Below are 16711 nucleotides of genomic sequence, written 5' to 3' on the forward strand. Positions count from 1 at the left end.
GTCACAAATCAAGTGGGGTATGTCCTATTTTTTTTTTTAAAGTGTGTCCATTTTCAGGGGTTGTTTCCTTTCTGATAAAGATGTTTTCCTTTAAATGTCACAATAGATCCAGCAGGTGACAGTTGGAGGATTGAATTGTTATCCTTGAGGCCCATGCACACTGCCACTGCATTCCTTCTAGTGGGCATGACCATCATTCTGCTCAACCACACCATTAGTCATGTGTCCCATTTAAGACCTGCTGGCTTTTTCCTTCTCCCACTCGGCTGGTCCAGCCGCCAGAATGATACTGCCAGCATTACTCTCCTTCATGCTGACTAACGACTGTCTCTGCCATGCCTGTAGGGCATGCACATTTGGTCTCCTTAGCTCTAAAAAAGGCCAGCACACTCACCCTGATCTTCCCCAGCCAATAAATGCCCCCCCCTCCCCCTCCCCCTCCCCCTCCCCCTCCCCTCCCCCTCCCCCTCCCCCTCCCCCTCCCCCTCCCCCTCCCCCTCCCCCTCCCCCTCCCCCTCCCCCTCCCCCTCCCCCTCCCCCTCCCCCTCCCCCTCCCCCTCCCCCTCCCCCTCCCCCTCCCCCTGATACCTAAGGCACTTTCCTTTATTTATTTTTTATTTTATTTTTTTTATTTTTTATTTTCCTTTAATTAATATATCAAAACATTACAGAATAGAAAAACAGAATACAGTTCCCCCCCCAACCCCCCCTCCCCCCCTGCCTGTGGTGCGTCAAAATAGAACCCCTATAAATAAAACAGTTTGACCTCAACTAGTCAATCCTCCAACCACCCCATATCTTAATCCACTGATCCTCAGCTTCCCTCTGTTTGTACATAATTTTCTCATAATTTTTTACCTTAACAATTAAGTTTATCCATGTATTTATATCTGGAGTAAATCGAGCAAACCAGGTCCGACTGACCAAGACTCTAGCCAACATCAATATTCACTTTCACTAAAGGCACTTTCCTTTATGAGTAGGGGCCTGAGCAATAGGCTCTGGAATGCTAGCTTCCTGTAAAGGTGTGCCATAGCTTGTTTGCCTGTTTTGTGTACCGATTTATGCCTGACCTCTGGATTTCACCCTTTCCTTGCCTGACCTTACCTCTGCCTGATCTCTGTACTGACCCTTAGCTGCCAACCCTGACCTCAGACTGTTTATTGGATCTCACAAACTTTGCCTGCCCTCACCATAGCCTGTTACTGAATATAGCTCTGCCTGATCCCTCAGTGCTCTTTCCTAGTTTCTCTTGACAACCCTCCGTGAGTCAGCAGTGACTGTATACTATTCCAATAGGTAGTAGCCTGGTGGTTCTCCTGCAACATAGTCCAGATCTCTGTACAGGGATTAAAAGTTTAAGACAGACCTGAGGGGGCCATTTAGATAACTCCCTAAACCATATCTGTTCAAGTTACACAGCTGAGTCACTTCTGCTCCATAACACTGAGAATGAGCAATTATGCTTATCCAGCGCCAGGCTCAGACTGGCTCACAAGGAAGTAGGTGAATCTTCCAATGAGCCCTGTGCAGGGTGGGTTCCTAGTCCTCCATCCTGTGCTTAAATGGTTCATGGCACAGCACACTGACTGCTTTACATATATCATCTCTGCCAGCCTATGCATCCATGTAAAAATGTGGTACCTTATTTAACAAAATATTCCAGGGTATTAGGGTATCTATGATAACTTCTAAGCACAGAGGTAGGCTAGACAGTATCCTCTTACGCCAGGGATCACTACAGCTGTAGAGGCCCCCATCATAAAACATTTTGCAGTGTTTTGTTTCTTCCTGCTGCTGTGTGAGTATGTGTTCCTGGCTCATATAGGTAAGAGGACCCAAGTCAACAGCCAGGGTTCCAGAAACAGAACTGAGGCACAGGATAGGCATCAGGCTAAAACTAAAAAATTTGTTCGGTACAGTTTTAGGGATTTGATAACGGTGATCAGGTAATATTAGCAGTGGGCCCCTAGAGTGAATTTTACAAGTGCACCCTAGCTAGGCACCTCAATCTGACCCTGTCCAGCTCAATAGGTTGACTTACACATTACTTTACAGAATTAATACAAGGGGGCACCCACATAGAGTCCTAAACCCTAAACTGCATTTATTGCCTCCCTATACTGTATGTCCCTGAGTAATACAGTATAGGGAGGCAATAAAAGAAAATTAGATATTTACTTCCTTCATGGAGTTTCCATTCTTAGGGTGGCAGCCCAATTATTATGCACAAGATGAGGGACCAGGATAATTTAACCCCTTAGTGACCACTAATACACCTTTTTATGGCAGTTACTAAGGGGCCTAATCTAAGTGCTGCAGGGGTCTCCCGTACAGCGAAGCGCAGCGCTCCTGCTCTACCAGCCTGCAGAAACAATAATCATTGTTTAACCCCTTACATGCCATCTGCAATAGTGCGTGCAGCCTGTATGCGGTTACAGAGGAAGCTGAAGGAAAAATAAAAAAAAGCTATCAAAAAATGAAAAAAAAAATCACTTATTCATTAAGGCTCAAAACAGGCTGATCACTAAGTGGATCTGAGACACAGGGAATGACTACTGAACACTGGTAAGTGCTTTCCCATCATTGGATTATGTAATTTGCAATACACGGGATGAGCTAATGTACTAGATCTAATATTCACTTTGATACATGTCAGTTTTGCACTTGGATTTTTAAAGGGGTTTTCTGAGACTTAAATACAAATGATTAGTGCTGAGCGAAGCGAAGCACTCAAAGTGGAATTCAATCCAAAGTTTAGGAAAACTTTGATTCTCAACAAAACCAAATTTTGTGCTACCAAATCAGTTTTTCCTTAAATGGCAGCTGCACGTATTAGAAAATGAAAGTAAGAAACCCAGGAACGCGAGAACACCCATAATGCAGTGCAGCCAGCCAATCTGCAGATAGCCATCCCCTGTGATTTCACAGCCTTTAAAACCCTCATTGCATGCGATCTCCTCCATTTTCTTGTGAGCTGAACATAGGGAGAGACGTGGCAAGTGCTCATGCACTAGGGACAATGTTGCTGAAAATGATTAATAGAAGAATATTGGAGAGGGAGAGCACAGGGAGGCTGCAGGGAGAGTACAGGGAGACTTATTCTGCATCAGTTCTACATTTACTTATTCCTACAGCAGCCATAAATGTCATTCAATACCAATAAGATGGGCGCCTTTATTATTCCACTGCCAGCATGCCAGCCAATATCATCCAGTTTGCACCCCTTAGAGGGGCCAGGATCCTCATTTTTTGCTGGATTTACTTCTTCCAAATAATCCTTCAAAGTCTCTATGTCCTAGAAAACTCATCGAGATGCAAAGAGAGGAGGAGCTGGATGTTCCTGATGACATATTCTTGTCGATATTAGATGATGTGGAAAAGGAGGAAAAGCAGAAGGCAGAATAAGGGCTCTCATCTGAAGTTCAAAAGATCATTGGGGTTGGATAAGTGCAGCCCCTAGTGCATTAAAGGTGTCGAGTGGCCATTAAGAATGTAGACCGACTATACAGTGCGGTCTGCATTATTACATGAAAGGCTCATTGGCAGCCTGGTTCTTCGCTCATTGGCCGTCTGGTTCTTCACCGCAACATGACCAAAACCCGCCCTCAGCATGGCTGCTCCATGTGGCCATACTTTTAGACAGAGTGGCCTAGGTATACCTGATTTATATCAATTTGTGACAAATTAATTTGTCACAAATCAAATTTTATTTGTAACAAATCGTAAAAAAGCTAGGCTTCCCTGGGAATTAATTTGTAACAAATCAAATTTAATTTGTAACAAATCATAACAAAGCTATGCTTCCCTGGGTGATACAGTATAGGGAGGCAATAAAAACAGATTAGATATTAACTTCCTTCATGGAGTTTTCATTCTTAAGGTTGCCTGGTTCTTCACCGCAACAGGGAAAATCTGGTCTATGGGGGTCTGGTGTGTCAGACCCTTACACATCCTATATTAATGACCTATCTTGAGGACAGGTAATCAATATCAGGAGTCTGGAAAAACCCTTTAACAAATAGGCAGGGCTAAAATTAGAATGTAATAAATAATAAGTAATAAATGTATATAGCAACATATAGGGGTGTTGCTAGGGACTCAAAAGATCCGGGGCCCAAGCCCCAATGCATATGGACCAATTTTCTAAGTCGACCAACCGCACACCCGTCCCCCTCCCCTGCAAACACTAGCACTGAAGACATTTTACTGTACTTGCTATACAGCTATACAGCAGCACATACCTCTCACATACAGGGCCTTCAAGATGACATCTTCTCTGATGTAGATCTTCTCTGTCATCATCTTCTCCATTCGGTCCGGATAACTTCTCTCAGCCGTCTCTGCAGAGTGTGACACACATATATCTTAGCTTCCTCACTTTTCTGTACCCCCAAATACTATCCTGTAGAAAAATGAGTGCCATACAGGTAATCTTCCCCATAGTAATAGTGCTCCTCATAGTCCCACCAATAGTAATTGTCTTCTAGAATGCCCCCATTAGTAACACTGCCCCTACAGTGCCCCCAAAAATGATAGTGCTCCACAAGAGTGCCCCCATTAGTAGAAGAGCCCTCCAGTATTAATAATGCCCTCACAGACTCCCCAGTAGAAATAAGGCCCCCATTGTTCCCCCAGTGGTAATAAGGCTATCTACAGACCCCTCAGTCGAAATAAAGCCCCCCATAGTCCTTTCAGTAGAAATAAAGCAGATCTATAAGTCCCTCCTATAGAGCCCCCAGTAGCAATAATGCCTAATGTCCCCTGGATTTAAAATGCCACCCAGTGCCCCCAGTATTTATAATGCCCACTACTGTTATAATGCTCAGCCTGAAGTGCCCCAGTATTTATATCGCCCCCTAATGTTATACTGCCCCTACAATGCCCCCAGTATTTATATTGCCCCCTACTGTTAGAATTCTCAGCCTGAAGTGCCCCCAGTATTTATAATGCCCCCTGCAGTGCCTAGTGTATGTATATTCCTCCGATTAGTGTCCTCAGAAATTATAATTCCTCAGCCCCTCCACTATACAGTCTGATGTAAATAACATTATTTCCCTCCCTCCGCCATAAAGTCCAATGTAAATACCATCACACTATCTCTCCAGCCCCCTCCAATATACAGTACCTTGTAAATAACATCCCTCTCTATCTACAGCCCCCTCCAAAATACATTCCCATGTAAATAACATCACACCATCTCTCCTGCCCCCTCCAATATACAGTCCCACTTAAATAACATCACCCCCTCCCCAGCCGCCTTCAACATACAGTCCGATGTAAATAACATCACCCCCTCAACTTTCAGTCCCATGTAAATAAAATCACTCCACCCCACTGTCCCATGTTAATAATGTTCCTCCCTTCAGCTCTAACATGCAGTCCCAGTTAAATAACTACAACTCCCAGAATTGCTCTGCCTCTCTCTTCACTTACTCTCCTCATGTACAGACCTCACCGCAGCTTCTTTCCAGGACTTCTCTTCACTGCTGAGCTGTACTCTCCTGCACTGGTCACATGATGGGGACATCATCGCAGGTATTTTTCAGCTACTGCATTTAGAACTGATCACATGGACTGTAATGTCATCACAGGTCCTTCAGCTCTTGCAGGGCATTAGATTCAATTCTGAGGACGTCAATACAGTTGGATCTATCTGGCAGGCAGGACATTCGGGGCCTGGGACAAAACATCAGGGGCCCAGGCTCAGAATGTTTAAACCTAGCAACGCCCCTGGAAACATAAAAATCTATTCTAAATGAAGGCAAAATTGCCTTCCTATGTTTTATAGATATAAGTAAGAAGAATATATTGGTGGAATCAGTAATGTCTGAGCAGCTCTGATTCCAGAACACAATCAGCGATTAAGATGTTTTGTCAGATTTTGCAGCATCTCTGAATAGTTCTAAATCAGTTTGATCTCTCAATATAGGCCTTTCTTTCTGGAAATCAATAATGATCTGAGATCACAGTTGTCTGCAATGTGATCGTCTATCATGTCACTCTGATGGCATTTCTATTTTAAAAATATTCTCACCAGTTTGAGCTGGTCATGAGAACCTAACTTGGACACATAAAAAAACCCTCATCTGTATACATATCTTCTGTATGTGAGCAAAACCTTTCGCTGAAGAAATGATCATTCAGCCCATAGTTAGGTTAAAAAAAAAAAAAAAAGGTATAGACGTGTAACCTGGAAAATAACAGCTGAAGCAGTCAAGTTTAGAAATTACAGGAATGTGAAATAAAAATGTGGCTGAATCAGAGGTTTGGAAGGGTAATGAAAATCATAAAAAGTGAAGCTGATTGATTAAAGACTGAAGATTGGTCTGAATGGAAAATATTTAAGGGTGAAGGCCAAGATGTAAAAAGTGAATTTGGACAGATGAGAATAGACTACAAATGTACTGTAGTATAACTTTATATTTTGCGTTATAAACTTTCAGCTATGAATCCTTGACCAACTTATACCATCATTATTCATCACTATATATCAGTAGCATCATGTATACTCTACTTCACGGAATTCCTCTGCATTTGGCATTTCCTGTAGATCTGTCTGTAGTAAAGTCTGATCGAATTTATGGGTTCCCAACACTACTGACTTTGGAGTATAGATAAGATGATATTCCAGCAGGTTTGTAGAGCTATATTGGTCTAAGTGTTTTATACTGATGACCTATCCTCAGGATAGGTCATCCGTATCTGATCTTTGGAGTTCCAACTCCTAGCACCCTCACTAATCAGCTGTTTGCTCTTGTAGCACCACAGCCTCTTCCTAGGCCAGTGATGTCACATTTATCATTCACGTGGCCTTGGAGCAGCTCTGTCCCATTCAAGTGACTGCCACTGATCACATACTGATGAACTATACTGAGGATACGTCATCAGTATTAAAGAGAGTCTGTCACCTACTTGACATATTTCAACCTGATTTTATAGCTGTATGGAACACAAATACATGACACTGATGTTACCTTGGCTTAGTTTGTGAGAGTCTCCAAAGCAACAAAAAATAAGTTTGAAAGATATGCAACTGAGCCATTGCAAGTACTCAGGGGTGGTACATTTGCTGCAAGTGTCCAGGCCCCCCCAGGATTAATCTTACCTAACTCCTCCCCTATGTATCCTCTGGACAGCCCTGCAGCCTTGTGGCATCATTCTTTCCTGCAGCTGAAATCTGGTGCCTGCGCAGTACACTGCCCACTGTCGACTCAGACATATGCATATACAGTGCGCACGTGCACTTTAAGGAAACTCTGGGCCCGGAGGTGATGTGCGCAGGCACCAGATTTTGACTGCAGGAAAAAAATGACACTACGAGTATATACAGGGCTGGCCGGAGGATACATAGGGGAGGGGTTAGACACAAATAAGGTCGGTGGTGCCTGGGCACTTGCAGCAAACGCGCCACCCCTGGGCACCTGCAATGGCTCATTTGCATATCTTTTTTGTGCTTTGGAGACTCTCACTAACTAAACAAAGGTAACATCAGTGTGATGTATTTGTATCCCAGAGAACTTTATAATCAGCTTAAACTGTGTCAAGTGGGTGACAGACTTCCTTTAAATATTCAGACAACCCCTTTGATGTCAAACATGCCAAAGCCTAATAGAAGTGCTAAGATGTCAGGCCTGGGGGTGATTATAAAGCCTCCTTCAGCCATAGAAATCTATCAGCAGAGTAGAATTTGCTTGCATTATTATCTGAGATAAAGAAATGACAATAAACTAGACTTTCAAAAAATGACACCATAGATGGTGAGAACTCAAAATCATTGGCAAACATCCTAGTCCAGTATAGCAAACCTCTGGCACTCCAGCTGTGGTGAAACTGTGACTCCCAGCATGCTCCATTCATTTCTATGGCGTTCTGAGAACAGCCAAGTAAGAGGGCATCTTGGGAGTTGTAGTTTTACCACAGCTGGAGTGCCGGCGGTTAGCCATCACTGTCCTAGTCTGATGACTTCTAAATATTAGTTTTCTGCTACTATGGAAGTGTCACATGAGTGGGAGAGCAGCATATTGAAGTTAGGCCTCATACACACACTTTTATTATAATTTTGCACACGTATTACATTGTACAGGGCTGTATATACCAAACACAAAGATTTATATGGGGTTCCACTATATCTCTGTATGACTCCAATGCCATGTGTTGATGTCATACTTCTAATGGTGTTGTATTGAGGAGATATGTCTTCAACTCATTGCTTCAGGGAAAGAATACCTTTGTATTCAAGCCTGGGTTCTATACAAAAGCAGCATATGGCACTACATAGAGTTAATACAGCTCCATAATAAGTGACTGAGAACTTTACAGCAAACCAGCAGCAATAAACACCAGGAAATACATGATGTATCTGCTTCAGTAAGTCCTAACTCAATGCTTACTCCCACCACATGATGGATTGTCTTATAGCTATCTTAATAAACACGCAATTACTGCACCACTACACATGGCAACCACTGGAACGAAGAAATGGGAGCACAAGTGATGTTTATTTATGTACATGTGCCACACATTCCTTCGATTTATTTCATTTCCAATGTGATAATATTATGAGAAATAAGAATATTTAGGCAGAAATCATAAGTTATTTCCAGCATAAGGACCTGGTTTTGCAAGTGGTAGTAATAATGTATCACTGTAGCAACGCCAAATGTTCTCATAAATACACGGTTTCAAATGGACTGAATTACACCTTTCACCTACTTCACAATTTTATATTTTTTACTTCATTTGTGCTTTGTGAAGGTTAAAACTATTTTTTTTAATGTAATTATAATATAGGTTCTTAAATTGGTTTGTTATCACAGTATCATACAGTTTGTCCTTCTACTCCATATTCAAAATGAAACTAAATATTAAAAAATTTATCAAGGTTTAAAATTAAAAAAGTTATGAGGTTATTTTCAGATATAATATATATATATATATATATATATATATATATATACTCCGGTAGTTGTGAAGATAAAATGGATATAATTTATTTACCCATTTTTATATATATATATATATATATATATATATATATATATGTATATACATAATTAGGATAACATCCACAGTAGCCAGTGGCCATAGGATAGGATCATGGGTATTCCCATCTAGGACATTCATGGCATATTGTTAGGTCCCCAAAGTGAAAGACAGAACACCGCGCATGTGCAGTTATCCTCCATTCATCACTATAGGAGGTTCGAAAATAACCGAGCACTGGATCGGCTATTTCTGGCAGTTCAATATTACTGAATGAAGAGGTGGACACACTTGCACAGTATGGTCTCCATTCAATACTATGAGACTTCAGAAAATAGCTGCCAAATCTCTAGGGTGCTGATGTAGAAACAGAATATTCTAAAAAATTTCAAGGTTTAAAATAAAAAATGTTCAGAATAGACTCTCTAGAAGTGAATGACAGCACACATTGTATGCATAGTCATCCTCCATTCACAGCTACATAACGAGACATCTGTGCTTGCACGGTGCACCCTCATTTTACTGATTTGAGAATTCCGAAAATAGCTTGTGAATCTCCCGGGTGCTGCATAGAGAAACAGAATAGTCCAAAAAATTTAATTGTGGCTGCTTTCATCAGATTCCTCCTGTAATGTCACTTCCTTGATAAAGCTGTATGGAGAAAAGCATTAGTAAAAAAAATGCTATGCAAAAACTATGGGAGAAAAAAGCCAGGTAATGAGGGGAAAAAATTGAAAACCCAGAGAAAAATGTCATTGACCCAAAAAATTCACCTCAAGGGTGAAACAATGGCGGTAGAAAAACACCTGTTTGTCCTGCTTTTATCATTTTCCACATACATCTGCGCAATATCTACAACTGGTGTTTTTATGCTTAAAAAAGGCAACAAAAAAGAGCCATAAAAAAATTCTACAAAAACTGCAGGACATCACAAATATGTCAAAATAACCTGCCTTACCGGTGGATACATGTTTGACAATGGCAAATTGTAAACCTCTGTTAGCAATAATTTAAAGGAGCAACACAGGATATTGGGACGGAGCCATTCTGATCTGCCTCACGTAGACATGCAGTAAAATATCTAGCATGGTTCCAACGTTGATAAGTGCACATCCGATGAAAGTGTGCTCCTTCTTACTCTCAGATGTATCGTGCTATCATGATCTCATTCGTTCACAATGTTAGAATTAGAGTAAAGCTTGGTGCTTTTTAAACAATACATTTTCGGGTTTATAATGGGATTTTAAAGACTTGCTCGCCAATACTTGTTTAAGACAGTGTTTTCCTTTAGGCAAAAAAAAATCGTCCTTCAGACACCAGTGGGAAAATAATCCTTCTACACCTATTCTTTATTACTGCCAACTGATGAGTGGCGATGAGTAAGTATAATGAAAGTGAGATGAAGCTCTACTTGATAAAGCACATTCGCTTTAATTAGTGCTGCCGTAATGGAGATTTTTCTTAGGCAGAGATGGAAGTCACTTTTAGATTAAAGTTTCCTGTTAACTAATGCATGTTGATGGGTTTGGCATAGCAAATATTGAAACTGGGTGCAGATGTATGTGTATATAAGTCTGTTAGTGTGTGAGCATATGTATTCAAGATCGTATGTGTGTATGTATGTGCATAAGTACAAGTATATGTTTATAATTGTGTATTTCTAAATGTGTGCATGAAAACTTTGGCTATGTATGCAAGATATGGTGGCCACTTGCATATCCTCAAATAGGAGAATATCCTACGGCCACACCTTTCCCCATTAAGCCACACCCACAACCTGCTAATTCATGCCCCCTCTTGCAGTAATTGTGCTGGCAAGAGAAATGAAAAGAGGGAGTGGAGTGACTACCACTCACTTGCTCCTGGATAAAATGAGATGCCGGAGGGGACTCTTCTGGCTTCTAAACCTTTTCCTTTCAGTGAGTGAGCTGCTCGCAGGATGCTCCTCTTGCACTCAGTCTACTAGAGTAGACTCTATCTTTGGACTTCCCTGTCATGCAGGAGACCTGACTGAATACAGGATCTATAGTGCCTGACTGAGAGCAGGATACTTGTGGATTGAGAAGGCTGTGCTTGTACCTTCATGAGAAGATTAAATGTTTTTCTCGTTACCTGCCTTACATCTTCAGACAGACACACCATTCTTTCCTTTCCAGAACTTACAGTGAGCTGCTTCTCTCACCTTCAGTCAATCACGAGAGCGACATCTAGCTCTGTGACTGGATGACACAAACTATGCACTCACCCTGGATTTGCTCAATTGTCAGTGAGTCACAGAGCAAGATGTCTGCTGGCTCTAGTGACTGACTAGGGGTGACAGCCAGCCTTAGTTTGACACTCTGTGGCTGCAGCGCATGCTCAGACAGTTCAATGCTGCTGTCTGAGCATGGAGCCACACCCAAGCGTCTGTCTAGGTCTTGCACTGGACAGAGGACAGGGAGCCAGGAAGCCAGACTGACCAGCAAAAAAGAGGATGGCAAGCCTAATTTAATTTGATCGAGCACCAAAGTGTTTGGGTGTTCGGGTGCTCGGGTCGAACACCTCGGATGCTCAGGTGCTCTACTGAGCACCCGAGCACAATGGAAGTCAATGGGAGACCCAGAGCATTAAACCAGGCCCCCCTCCTCTGAAGAGGGGAGGGTTGTGTGGTCCATAGGAAAAGGTAAAAAATGTATGGAAACACCACTAAAATGGTTTGGTAACAGCATGGGGAGGATGTCTGGATGCATCTTGGACTCCCAGGTCGCTGCTGGGAACGATGTTGTCAGAGTAGGACGCCGCTTTTACAGACTGACAATAATACGCACAAAACCGAAGATAAAATCAATTTTAGAGAAAAAATTGTTAGGAAACATTATTTCCTGTATATTTGCTTGTATATAAAGTGCAAATGCTGCCAAAAATTACAAGGAAGAGGCACTCTGATACAACCTATATATCACATAATGGATAACATCATTCACATTGTGGTACAATTGTTCAGGTAGTGTGACTCCTACACCCATAAAGCCTATGCACTAAGTGAAAGAGCTTCTAAAAATTACAAGGAACTGTCATCATACACCCTTGAAAAATTATGATTGATGACCTGCTGGTGAGCCTCTAAACCATTACGGGCGAGGGCCTGCTGCTGAACTGACCATCTAAAACATTATGGGCAAGTGCCTGCTGCTTAGCTAACGATTGAAGAAGTTATGAGCAAGGGCCTGCTGGTGAGCTGACCCTCAAAAACATTACATGCGAGTGTCTTCTGATTAGGTGACCCTCTAAAAGCATTGTAGGTGAGGGCCTACTGGTGAGCTGACCCTATAAAACATTACATGCAAGGGCCTTCAGGTGAACTGACCCTGTAAATGCTTGTAGGTGAGGGCCTGCTGGTAAACTGACCCTCTAAATCATTATATGTGAGGGCCTGCAGGTTAGCTGACCCTCTAAAAGATTGTAGATGAGGGCCTGCTGGTGAGCTTACCCTCTAAAACATTATATGCGAGGGCCTGCAGGTGATCTAACCCTCTAAAAGGTTGTAGGTGAGGGCCTGCTGGTGAGCAGACCCTTTAGAACATTACATGTGAGGGCCTGCAGGTGAGCTGGCCCTCTAAAACATTGTAGGTGAGGGCCTGCTGGTGAGCGCACCCTCTAAAACATTGTATGTGAGGTCCTGCAGGTGAGCTGACCCTCTACAACATTAGGAGTGAGGGCAGACTAATAAGCATGTTGATATGATGTAATAGAAGGACGAGGATAAGAAAAGGAAGATTGAACCATATACCCTTTTTTGTGGTGGAAGGGGTGCATGTCTATTCAGTACAATATAAAAAAAAAAAACATTTAAAGTGCCTTTATGTTCAGCTGCTTTCCTCTGGTGGAGGAGAGAAGTCAGTGGCAATCCAGGCCTTGTTCATTTTTATAAGAGTCAACCTGTCAGCATTTTCAGTTGACAGGCGGATGCGCTTATCAGTTATTATGCCCCCAGCAGCACTAAATACCCGCTCTGACAAAACGCTGGCGGCAGGGCAGGCCAGCACCTCTAAGGCGTAGAGTGCCAGTTCGTGCCACGTGTCCAGCTTGGACACCAAGTAGCTGTAAGGCACAGAGGGATCATTGACGACGCTGACACAGTCTGCTACGTACTCCTTCATCCATCTTCCAAAATGTTTCCCTCCTTTTGACACTAGGCCACGCATCAGGGTGAGGGTGCTGGAGGGGTGTCATGAAACTGTCCCAGGCTTTGAAGAGTGTTGCCCTGCCTCTGTTGGAACTGCTGTGTGTTCCCCTCGTCTCCCCTCCTCGGTTGCCCAAGGAACTACATACTCTGCCGCCAGCGTCGTGAGCTCGAAATTTTGAGAGCAATTTTTCCACAAGGACCTTCTGATATTGCACATTTTTGCTTGTCCTCTCCACCATAGGAATGCAAGATGAGAAGCTCTCTTTGTATCGGGGGTTCAGAAGGGTGAACAACCAGTAATCGGTGTTGTCCAAAATGCATAAAACTCGTGGGTAGCGGGAAAGGCAGCCTAAGATAAAGTCAGCCATGTGTGCCCCAACAGGCAAGACTTTGCTGTCGTCATCAGGAGGATGACTCTCAATCTCCTCTTCCTCTTCCTCCTCTTCTGCCCATCCACGCTAAACAGATGGAATTAAACTTCCATGGGTACTACCCTCTGTAGCGGAGGCAAACGTCTCCTGCTCCTCCTCCTTCTTCTCCTCCTCAACATCATCCAATTAGCGCAGAGAAGACAAACTAAGGGTGGTCTGGCTATCACCCTGTGTAATGTCTTCCCCCATTTCCACCTCTTCCACATGCAAAGTGTCGTCCTTAATTGTGAGCAGCGCGCGTTTGAGTAGACACAGAAATGGGATGGTAACGCTGATAATAGCATTATTGCCGCTCACAATCTGTGTTGATTCCTCAAAGTTTCTTAAAAATTTACAGAGGTAAGACATCCATGCCCACTCCTCGCTTGTGAAGAGCGGAACCTGACTGGAAAGGCGACGACCATGTTGCAGCTGGTATTCCACTACTGCCCTCTGCTGCTAACAAAGCCTGTCCAACATGTGAAACGTGGAGTTCCAGCGCGTGCTCATGTCGCACAACAGTTGGTGAGCTGGCAATTGTAAGCGCTGCTGCAGCGTTGACAGACCAGCGGAAGCTGTCGATGACTTGCGGAAATGGGCACACACGCTGCGCACCTTCACTAGTATCTCAGGCAAATTGGGGTAGGTTTTGAGAAACCGCTGAACCACTAAGTATAAGATGTAGGCTAGGCATGGGATGTGTGTGAGCTTGCCGAGCTCCAATGCCACCACCAAGTTATGGCCATTATCAGATACAACCATGCCTGGTTCTAGGTTGAGTGGCGAGTGGCGGGAAGTGGAGGAGGAGGCAGAGGAGAAGAGGGGGGGTTTGGAGCCACTAACGTAGTTGTTGGCGGAAACCCTGATGGAATTAGGGCCCACAATCCTTGGCGTCGGTAGCACCTGTGCCATCCCAGGGTACGACTCTATCCCGGCCTCTATAACGTTCACCCAGTGTGCCATCAGGGAAATGTAGCATCCCTGGCAGGAAGCACTTATCCATGTGTCAGTGGTCCTTTGACAGGGGATTGGCCAGCAAGTAACACAGGGAAAGAGGAAGCAGTGGTGTCACCCGCAGACACAGATTGTGGACCCAGGCATTCGGCTCACCTATTATGGTGCTTTGATGCCATGTGGTTGATCATGCTGGTGGTGGTGAGCCCCTGCTCATTTTTGTATGGCACAGGTTGCAAATTATAATTCTTTTGTCATCAGCACTTTCCTAAAAAAAAAAACGCCATACTGTGGAACACCTACCCCTTGGCAAGAGAGATTTCCACAAGGATGTGCTCCGGGGAACAGTTGCCGGCCTGTTTGTTGTGGCCCGCCTTCTCCCTTTTGCCACCCCAGTGCCTCTTCCAGCCTGTTGCGGTTCTGCGGATCCCTCCCCCTCTGTACTGCTGTCCTTGCTCGGCTTGTCACCTTACCAGGTTGGGTCAGTGACTTAATCGTCCACCACCTCATCTTCCACTTCCTCACTATGCTCATCCTCCTGAATTGTTGACCTAACAACAACCTCAGCTATTGACAACTGTGTCTCATCATCAACCTCTTGAGAAACGAATTGCCGTTGACTTATTGGCAACTGTGTCTCATCATCATCATCCACCTTGTGAAACACTAATTGCCGTTCCCCACTGTCATCTTCTTGTAACTGTGGATGCTCAATGTCACAGATATTTTGGATGGGGAAACGTTACACAGGAGATGTAGCGCAGCTAATGTCACTGTCCGCAGCGGACACCATCTACGGAAAAAGTACACTGGATGTCACAGATATTTTTGGGATGCGCACGCGTTACACAGGAGATGTAGCACAGATAATATCGCTGTCTGCAGTGGCCTAACTATTGCACACTATTTAGCGCAGGATGTGCTAAAAATAGATATTGCTGCCACACACAATAGTCTTTAAAATGACTTTTTTTTCAATTCACTCCATACACTATCTTTTTCAGATCAGCTCTCCCCGACTAGCACTCAGCCGAACACGTCTCTTTGGTATATAGCAACCGATGATGCGTTCCAGCCAGCCAATCACTGTAATGCCAGTAATCAACATGGCTACGGCATTACAATAAAGGGCAGTACTTATCTGCACGTTTATTGGCTGCATAGCAGCCAACAAACATGCGGGGAGGAGACTCGAGATACCCCCATGTGCCGAGCATCGAGATGCTCGAGCCAAACTGGTGTTCGGCCGAGCATGTACGATCAACACTAGACATGGTAACACTTTTTCTTATATACTTTTTTAAGGCTTTTTGTATTTTTATTACAGTTTTACCCCCCTAAAGTGCACGATTCCCTGTGCGCTTAAAATCCTCTTCTCTGTACACCGCTGCTCAGCAGTGTACGGAGTATGGACATGACATTTTAGCATACTGCTGCTCTTGCCCAAGACCCCTGGAGGTTTATTAACTCTTGGCATAGCACAAAGGTTCCCTGTACCCATGTGCTATGCCAGGATTAGCTGAGCTGAGCGGGCTCCTGCTTCTGCCTGCTCCAATAAGCTAAGAGTCTAGCATGTCAGCTCTTAGCTAAGGAAGCAGGCAGAGATAGTTGTGTGGCTTGAATCGAATCTCTGAGAAGTCAGTGGCTGCCATATATAGATGCTCAACCCCAACACATGCTAGGGTCAATTTCATAGGAAGACAGTTTGAATTGTGGAAGGAAACCCAGAGAACCCATAAAAATTTCATGCAGATGCTGACCCTAGTCAGATTTGAACCCAGTTCGGGAAGGCACCAGTGCTAACCACTGAGCCATCAGGCTGCTCTAAAGGAAGAGACAAAACATCTTACTAGATCTGTGTGCAAGGAGCAGGCTCAGTTACACATGGAGTGCCCTCAGTCCATGTGCCACATACAGTGCCCCTTATCCCACTATATTATCAAGGTAGTCTCACCTAGAAGAATGCTTTTGTATAGGCTATCTCAATAATACAGCATCAAATGGAGCATGGCACAATAACAAAAACGCTTGGAAATTTAGAATTTTCAGATTCACATAGATGAACCCTAGTGATGAGTTTGCCTTCACACGTGTGTCTGCTGCAGAATCCTACACATGATACAAAGCAATTCAGGTTTTCTCAAGGTTGCTATATTTTATATAATGCATCTTAAACCACTTTCCATTGTCACTAGCA

At 43.6% G+C, this 16711-nt stretch overlaps 1 protein-coding gene across 2 annotated transcripts in view; it reads left to right on the forward strand.

Moving 5' to 3' along the window:
* The window catches only part of TENM3 (teneurin transmembrane protein 3), a 1312080-nt gene that overhangs the window by 393553 nt on the left and 901816 nt on the right, over window positions 1–16711 (forward strand). The window lies entirely within an intron of this gene.

This window comes from Bufo gargarizans, chromosome 1 (assembly GCF_014858855.1).
Source record: "Bufo gargarizans isolate SCDJY-AF-19 chromosome 1, ASM1485885v1, whole genome shotgun sequence".
Lineage (NCBI taxonomy): Eukaryota > Metazoa > Chordata > Amphibia > Anura > Bufonidae > Bufo > Bufo gargarizans.